A 9,701-nucleotide genomic window follows, 5' to 3' on the forward strand; every position below is an offset into this window, starting at 1 on the left:
TTGCAGCTGTAGAGTGGTGTTTTGCAGGTCTTACTAAGAATCACTACAAGGACGGGTTGATGGCGCTGGGGTGTTGGTGGAATAAATGTTTTAAGGCAGATTATGTTGAAAAATAAAAATAATTTTGAAATTATAAATTCGGTTTTTCATTGTTAAGCCGAGAACTTTTCAGACCACCCTCGTACAACAATATTCACATCTTTATCATAGCGTATGAGACCGACTAACTCACCTTCAGCCTAAGGTGACCGTTATGAGGTTTTCGCTTGAGACACGGGATTCGAAGCTTGGTCTTTCCAACCCAAGGCATCGTGGTAACCGATTGCGTTGAAGAGGGGGACTTAGATTGTATACATATTTTTAATAAATAGACCTGGTTATGGGGTGTTCGGGAACATTACAAATTTGTGTCATTTTGTATATCCCGTTGCGAGACCCCGTTTATTGGCAACCTAAAAAGAAATGAAAAATATCTCCTTTTTCTTTTTTTCCTAATCTTTTGGGACTTGCAATAATGATGTTCACTCTTGAATGATCTGTGCATCAAGTGTTTACATTATGAGAGCAGATGATTTCATTCCACCTTGTCTCCGCTTTTCACCTAAAGTGAGTTTGCAAATTAACAAACAAACTGTTGGAAATTCGATTTTTTTTTCTCTTGAGAAAAATCAACAAATAAGCCATCAGAACACATGCGACTTACAGACATAATACACTGGCCTGATAGGCTGTCGCTTTGGCCGTAAATCCAAACAACAACACCTTATAATGCAAATTATTATTACTATTATTATTATTCCTGATACCTCCAAGGAGTCCGAAGACTCATCGCAGGAGGACACCTAAAACTGTCTCAACCACTACACCGAACCTCTACTACGAATCATCTCCATCAATGCCATCTATCGCCCACCTCCACCACCACCACAACTAGTATTTTTTGTCTGTAAATTGCGTGTGTTCTAAAGGGCCGATTTTTCTGTATGCGGGATGAAAAACCCGAGTTTCCGGAAGAAAAAACCCTGCAACCTGCGTATGAGCTCGACTAACTCATCTTCGATTGAAATCGCCAACATAAAGATTCCTCCCGTCGCGACGAGAATCAAACTTAGGCCTATTCCAATCGAAGGGCGAAATGTACCGTCGTTCTTCCATTTGCGCTACGGAGGCGCTGAATGACATTCTAAAACTTGGACTTTACTTGATCTAATTGAAAGATCGTTTCAAGAGATCTCTCCGAGATTTCTGAGGTCCCACCAGCTGAAAGCGAGAAGAAAAGATAGTGGACAGAACAGAGATCCTGCCACAGAACAATGCTTTCAAGTTTATCGTGATATTGTAAGGCTAGGTCTACACTTTCGAATGCTAACGTGACCTTTTAGGTCAGTGAATTACTATAGTTACTTCATTAACCTAAAAGCTACTGAAAGAAGTACAATTCATCCCCAAAACAGTTAGAACGACACCAGGAAAGAAAGATCCAAAGATCCCAGGAAAAGGCTTGTAGAATCTTCTATGACTCCATAAGTCTGTAAAGGGTTATAAATGAAATAAAGTTATGTTAAAATAGATGACGCCGTCTGGGAATGCTCGAATGTTTGAAAAGATATACTAGAAAGTGCAAACTAATTCAAAATGACATTTGATATGCCCCTCTCTCTCTTCCTATTCTTTATCTTCTGTTTCTTATTTCCCTTCTTCTTCTACATTATAAAACACTTTAAATGTGGCTTTTAAACCTTAATCAAGTTTTTTTATTTTATTTTTTTTAAATCAATGAGGCTGATACTACAAGAAGACAATGGGGGGTATAGCATTTAGCAAACGATAATTGGAACAATTACATTTAGCAAACTAACTTACAACTCAGGAAAAAAATCATTAAAAACGAGACATTTTATAAATATTGATTTTATAAATACAGTGCCATCAACTGGTATTTTTTATTATCGACAACAAAGTGGCTGCCTAATTGACTTTTAATCGATGAATAAAATGAGAACTGTGAAAAAAAATTTTAAAAGACAATAAAGAGTGACAAAAATTGCGAATGAATACAAATATGAGTGATATGTTACCACGAGGGGGCGTAGCTCAGATGGTAGAGCGCTCGCTTAGCATGCGAGAGGTACCGGGATCGATACCCGGCGCCTCCACGTTTTTTTTTCTTTCTTTCTCGTAGTCTTCTTCCCTCTGATATTCACTTTCTTTCAGTTTTATGCAGGTTACAAAGCTACAGTTAACCATATACATTATTATTTTTACTACCATATTAAATCACCACCCAATCGGAAGACTGATCGTGGGAGACCGTTTATGCATCCCAGTCAAGGCCATCGCCATTTCTCCTGCAGATTCCCGTGAAACGTGAGTCGATATCCCATTCTATCCCAATGCTGCATTCGTATTCAGATTCTGCAATATACCAAGTACCTTCAACCTCTGTTCTCACAACAGTCCCTGTCACCTCTGTGATAACATCATCCCTCACTTGGATGATATACCCTAGAAAAACGATCGCATACGCATAATAGCTGAACAATTTCGTTTACCTTTGTTACCTCTCTGCCATCTGCAGTCATTAAAGTTATCTTTCCATTCTTTTATCCTTTCTCCTACCTGCCACATAACGAAAAAAAAAAAACTCTTTGGGATTCCCTTTCTCCTGTTCGGATAATTTCTTCTCATAAACACACACACTAAAAGCAATACGTTATTTGTCTATTCCTGTTTAGGAGCAAAAACGTATTAACAGGGAAATTAAAACTATGAGGAGAAAATAATTTAACCATAATAATAATACATTTCTTCAAACGGATTAAATTATAGAAATAATTTAATTTATTTATTATAAACTTATAAAGATTATAAACTTAAAGTACAAACAGTACAGCGACCTGGGGACTGGCTTTATTAATATTTAAATAAACTTTTGTTTATAACGGCAGGGCTGTCGAACATAGTCGACAACCCTGCACTAGAAATCAAACCGAATTTTTTCAAGTCACTTCACGTCTTAGTATACGGGGTTGCGGTCTCACACTTAAAGGCAATCCCTAACGTACATGTTCACGGAGGGATTCGATCTCATGCCGCGTTGATTGTAGAGGGGGGGGGGGGCGTTTAGCACGTGGCCAACCAGGTTAACTGATACAGAAAATACCCAACTTTCCTTCCAGCACAGCGTGTCCTTAAGTAGTGATTGTGATTCGTATTGTTGGCCTGAAACAAAGAAGAGGAAAGGAGTTCGCTACATTTTGATTAAGCGTGATCGCACGAAACAGCAAGACGGACAAACTAATATAAAAAAAAAAATTCTTGGTATCTTTAACACACACACACATATAAATTTTGTTTTTCAAAATAATTTTATTTATTTATTTATTTAATAATAAATTTGTTTTCAAAAATTACTTAAAAATTAGATCACAAGTTGTAAAAATGAACAACAGCTATAGCATTTCCAAAACTGTTTACTGTGGATCTGTCTTAGGACCAATTTATTTAATATTTATATCAATGACTTCTGCATTCTTAAACTAAAAACAAAATAAACGCTTTTGCAGATGATGCTGTCCAAATTTTCTCTACAGACACAACCGAACAAATGAAAACCATAGTGAATGCTGATCTTTTAAAAGTACAAATTGGTTCCAGTCAAACAAACTCAGTCTGAATGTCTAAAAAACTAAATATGTAAATTTTAACTTGCAAAACACAATAGGCAAAATGAGCTTTAGTGCATAATTTTTTATGCATGATTGGAATTGCAGGACAAATTCAAATTGCAGCTGTGAGGATATAGAAAACGTCAGTGCAATAACTTACTTGGGATTAAAAACTGATAGTAATTTAAGCTGGAAACCGCATATCACCGATGTCGTAAATAAAGTAAGTATTATGTTAAAAAGACTTTACTACCTAAATAGATTCTTAAATTTAAATAAGATAAAAAAATATTATATTCTGCGGGCTTCAAAGCACATTACAATATGGTATATTAAGTTGGGGAGGAATCTATCGCACTATTCTGAAACCTTTAGTCTCGACTCAGAATAAAGTAATTCAAATTTAACTAGAAACAAATACAAGGATACTACAATGCGTAATAAATACACCATGCTAAACATACTACCCCTTCGATATTTGTACGCATATAGGGTACTTCTATTCATTAAAAACGACACGAATACGAAATATATAGTTCCTAAAGGAAATAAAGAAGTAACGCACAAATATTATAATAATTTAGCGACAAAAATATTCACCACACTACCTTTAACAATAAGAAATGAAACCAATCCAAGCAAATACAAAACGCCAATCAAAGACGATTTATTTTTATACAGAAATGAGGAAGCTCTGTTCAAAATAATTGTTTGAATAATTCATTTTAGGTAATGGATTCTAGCATATCTGTATTCAAAAATGTAAGATTTAAATGTTATTTAACAACTTTGTTTCATTTTGTTCTAAAACCTAATGATGCATACAGCCTTATATATATATATATATATATGTATATATATATAAAATAATAATTTTATTATCTGAAATTTATTACATCGTTTACCATTTTATTTTAATAAACAGTTTTTCCCCCCCAGTAATATTAGAAATTCTTGCATTCTTGCACTCAATATGATGTATATCAATTGACGAACATTTTTTCGGCTATATACAAACGAATCCTATTTTTTTAAATTGCATTATCTGAATGAACAACAATAATTAGTTTCTTTTATTTCCAATACTGTTACAAAATTAACTCTTTTTTTTTAAAACACTTGCTCTTCTTTTTCATGTTAACTGAAATCTACTTTAAAATTGATTTCAAAACAGAATTGGAGTAACAGCAGTTGTTCGAAGTGAGACTCCATCTTATGCGGTCAATCTAAATCACAATCTCGCTAAATTTTCTTGTTCCCCAAAAGTTTAAAATTCACTGATCAGCCAAAACACTTTTTTAGAATTGAAGATTTCGTATCTTCCTCAGTCCTTTTAAATCCGATTTATGCACGCCTTCTAAATTCCTCGTCAATCCAGTAGTGTTCAATCCCTTATGTAGAATCTGCCTTGACTCGGTTATTAATAACTTGACTCAGTTATAATAACTTAATAACTGAACTCAGCTATTCCATTTTTGCATTTCTAAAAGGTCATGATTTTTTTTTCTTTAGTAAACTAACGAAATTTCTGATTACAAGAGTACGAACCAACTCGAAATTATAATCATTGTCTGTATTCTCTATGACAAAATGTTGATTACACTAAAATAGAAATTATAATAAATTAAAGACATTTTATGCTTTGAATTTGCATATTTAAATTTATGAATGATCTTGATCTGTTTTTCTTGGACAATAAAAATTATTTTTAAAAAATTTGAAAATTTCTCAGGAGATGTCTTAAGACCTGCACAATAATACGAACAGAATTCTGACATACGTAACATTTATTTGTCCAGCAAATAAATGGAATATTCCATCTGACAGAAGATTGGAATATCTGACTAGTTAGTCAGACGAGAAAACTTCTGTTGAGTCAGTTTTTATAATGTTTAGAAATAGACGGCAGATATTGCCAGTTGAGATTGACACGCACTGTGACGCTGAACATTTTTCTGGATGCAGTACAGCGATATTCAAATCTTTATCATACGTCTCTACTTTGGACAGTTGTAAATTTCCCTCACTTGTCACAGTTGTAAATTTCTCTTGTCACCGTCTTCCCCCCCCCCCACACACACACAATATAGAAATTCGGGTTTCCCTTTCGTTTTCCGAGTCAGTTTACTTCCAATCATTCGTTCTCCCAATTCAAATCCACACGTGCTAACAACAGCAAAATACTTTTCCTATATATGAGTGGGTGCCCTTGAAAGCTCCAGTAAAGTTGTAATTAGCGCATGCCTAAATGATTACATAAACAATGAACTCCCCCCCCCCACTCTCTCTCTCTCCCTTTTTCTTCTGAATTATAAACAATCGGACTGTGGCTCTTAAACCCTAATCAGATTTTCTAAATCAGTGAGATTATTACTACAACAAGAAAGCGGGAGCAATGTTTGACATAATTACTATTTAATGAACTAACTTACAACTCGGTAAAATTTTTAAAAAAAAGTAAGTATATATTGATTGTCCGTTTGATCCTCTCAAGTCAGTGCCATCAAGTGGTATTATTATTAACAATAGCAAAGCCTTCCTCCAACTGTACTTGACAGATAAGCAAAATAGGAACACTGAAGAAAGCATTATCCTAAGAAAATAAAGTGGTCAAGTAAGATATAAATTAGAAAATGGCCATAACAGAAACTCGAAATGAATAAAGACATGTTAGGAGTTTCACCAGAAGGGGGCGTAGCTCAGATGGTAGAGCGCTCGCTTAGCATGCGAGAAGTACCGGGATCGATACCCGGCGCTTCCAGTTTTTTTTTTTTATCGTACTTTTCTTACTTCTGAAGTCCATTTTATTTCAGCTAATCTGTTTCATGCAGATTAAAAAGTTACAGTTTACTATAACATTATTGTTGTTGTTACTCCACTGCATGTGACTTGTACCTGGACCTAGATCTGTCGCGGTTGATCGTTATGCACTTTGCAGCACTTAAACGATCCGTTGTGTACATTGCTCAGTCTGTCATCTGCATTCCACCATCTGCTAAACACACACACACACACACACACACATACTGCACGATATTTCTTGTTCGTTAACTGCATGCATTCTCAAGACTGTTGGGAGGAAGGAAGGAAATAATGGCGTTTCCCGGTTAATGTCTCACGTGGCAAACTGTTTGCCTCGCCTTTTTTTTTTCCATGAGACAATTTCTACAACTGTTAAAATATCCTGGCACTGGCGCCCCCTTCTGAAACCGCGGCCCTTGGTAACTTCCCCAATACCATAGCGTTCTTTCTTCTCGCTTCTGTGCGATTCATTTTGAATGACGTTTTAAGAGATTACAAATGATTCTGTGTGTATTTTCTTAGGATGAGGACGCGTTTAACCGTTCAGGAGATCAGAGCAAAACACCTCGTGAATTTGAAGAATTAGTTACACAACGAACATTATGCGAGGATCTGGATTTGATTCCATCAGTGATGTGAGAAACCTTGGTCTGGTCTCTTTCGACAAAAGGTGAGTTAGTCAGTCTCATACGGAGGTAGTGAATTTTTCACCCTGAAACTCGGGTTTTTCGTCCCCCAGAACATGCAAACCAGTCCCGTGAACCAGGCATCCTCAGACATAGGATGCACTGGGAGATATAGGAATAACCACCTTATCCTCGATACGGTAGTGGTTAAATGTATAAAAATCCTCTACACCGCAGGTAAAAGAGCAGGAAAGGAATGATAATAAGAAGAAACACTATTCCACTCTGCATATTTTCAATTATAATTCAAATCGAAAATCTGAAGTGAATCCGTTAGTGAAAAATCTCTTTTAATTACTTATTAAAATATCTTTACAACTTGGCTAAACCGTACCCCCCTTCCAAGTTCATTATTCAACCAATAAAACTCCTCATAAAATATATCTTCAGGAATACATACAACTCTTTCTCTCTCTCTCTCTCTACCCCCCCCCCCCAATTAAAGGTTCAAGAAACTTGTTCACTATCTTTATTAAACGCCTACTTATACGAACAAGATTATTTTTTAAGGTAATTGAGGTTTGTAAGCTTATTAGCAGAACTTGATGAGACGACACAGAGAATTACAAACCTGTGAAATTTAGTTCAAGGAGCTGTGGCTTAGTAGGATAATACCCTTTGATTTCAAAGCTGCAGATTCATATCTCGTACAACTTAAAACACTTTAAAGGTTCACACGTTCTTAAACACTTTCTTCATCTCGAAAGAGATAAATCAACAAACAGACAAGTATCATTCATAATATACCTACCGCATAGTCTTAGCTGCTTTAGCCGTAAATTCAAGAAGTGGGGAACCTTTATCTGGTCTCTGTCTACTAAAGGTAAGTTAGCCAGTCTCATAAGGAGGCAGGGGTTTTTTTTTCCTCCCGGAAACTCTGGTTTTTCATCCCGTTATCGTATTTTTAGAACCAATAAAGCATGTTTTTATTATGATTTTTATTTTTATTTCAATATTTTAACATGTTCTAACTTTTTTCTGAATTTTGACTGCTTTGATATTCGAGAGTGCACTAGGAAAAAGTTCAGAGGGTGGCAATTTGAAAAAAAAAAAAAAAAGAAAATTGATCATCTCAGGTACCCTAAAACAAATAATTCTGAGATCTTGTTCTCATTAAAAGAAATCATATATATATATATATATATATATATATATATATATATATATATATATATATATATATATATATATATATATATATATATATATATAATATATATATATATATATATATATATATATATATATATATATATATATATATATATATATATATATATATATATATATATACTTAACAGTTGAGCCTGTGTAGCTCAGTGGATGTGGCGTTTGCACACTACCGCACTTGGCCGTACGAAGGAAGACTTGGTTTCGAGTCTAGTTGGCGACTAGAGGAAATTTTTCTAGCCTTTTTTCGACCGGTTCCCGAGTTAGTCGATCTCTGGCACGGGCAAGCAGGTTTTCTCTCCCGGAAACTCGGATTTTTCGTCCTGTAAACTCAAGAAAATCGACCGTAGAACCCACATTATTTCAGACATTAAATATATTGTGTTAGGGTTAGGGACCACGAGATGGCGGCACATTTGAGCCGTCTCTCTTCACTGCGTACCGCTTAATTAGTGATAGCTTTGGGCCATCTGTCTATGATTGGGTACCAGTGGAGATTGAACTGCCCACTCAGTCTCCAAAAGTTAGATAGGGCTAAATGGCCTCGCCTACTCCCGTATACGGGAATAAAAAGGCGTTAGCTGATTTTTTTTTTTTTTAGCTGATATATACTTAACATGAAAAATACTAAATACTACTAACATGAGGTGGATCCACCTCATTTTAGTAGTATTCAGTATTTTTACCAACAAACGTATTTCTACCAACAAAATACTAACATGAAAAATACTTAATACTAAACACTTAACATGAAAAAACCTAACACATGTTTTTTTTCTTTCCATTTTCTAGGTTTTATCCTGTTAAGTGTTCACCTAACGTAAAGAAGGTGCTATGCTTATAAAAATTTCGTTGTTTTCGAGATGAAAGGAGTAATTAGACTCTGCTGAAGGTAATTTCCCTTTCGGTGCGTCTAGTTGTTAACTGTTAACTTCTGTGGCTTGATGGATGTCAATCCCGTGGATTCTGATCCCGTCATCGGTATGAAAAAGACTTATTTTAAAGGTTAGCGAGCACTCGGCTCACCCTGATTAGGGCAATGCGGAAGCGCCTGAGCCGAAAGGTAGTGCAGCTTTCGGGCGCTTAGAAAACTCCTGAATGAGTTGCTCGGAATGAGAAGCTGCTTAGGTGAAAAAGTAGCGGTAGTGTTACGAAGCAATGTGGAAATATCTGGGATATCAGCATCGAGATGCAGGAGAGCATGTCATTGGGTGATCATGGAGAAGATTACTTGAGCATTCCTGAGGAATTTCTTAGTGTCGGCTTGGCTGGGGTTCATCTTGCTAAAGGCTATTAGCATCTCCCCTAGTGAGGCAGCAAGAATCTGTGCAGAATTTTCATTGTAATCTGTCGAGGCTACGGGTAAAATCCGCGG

The 9,701-nt window shown here is 35.7% G+C and overlaps 2 non-coding genes across 2 annotated transcripts; both read left to right on the plus strand.

The window, feature by feature from the left end:
- The first annotated feature begins 2,083 nt into the window (after positions 1 to 2,083).
- On the plus strand, positions 2,084 to 2,156 carry TRNAA-AGC (transfer RNA alanine (anticodon AGC)). Its single transcript has one exon. It is a non-coding gene; the product is annotated as a tRNA-Ala (tRNA).
- A 4,200-nt stretch (positions 2,157 to 6,356) lies between these two features.
- On the plus strand, positions 6,357 to 6,429 carry TRNAA-AGC (transfer RNA alanine (anticodon AGC)). The gene has a single exon. It is a non-coding gene; the product is annotated as a tRNA-Ala (tRNA).
- The last annotated feature ends 3,272 nt before the right edge of the window (positions 6,430 to 9,701 follow it).

This window comes from Typopeltis vanoorti, chromosome 3, assembly GCF_054136105.1.
Source record: "Typopeltis vanoorti isolate ZY-2024b chromosome 3, IOZ_Tvanoo_1.0, whole genome shotgun sequence".
NCBI lineage: Eukaryota > Metazoa > Arthropoda > Arachnida > Uropygi > Thelyphonidae > Typopeltis > Typopeltis vanoorti.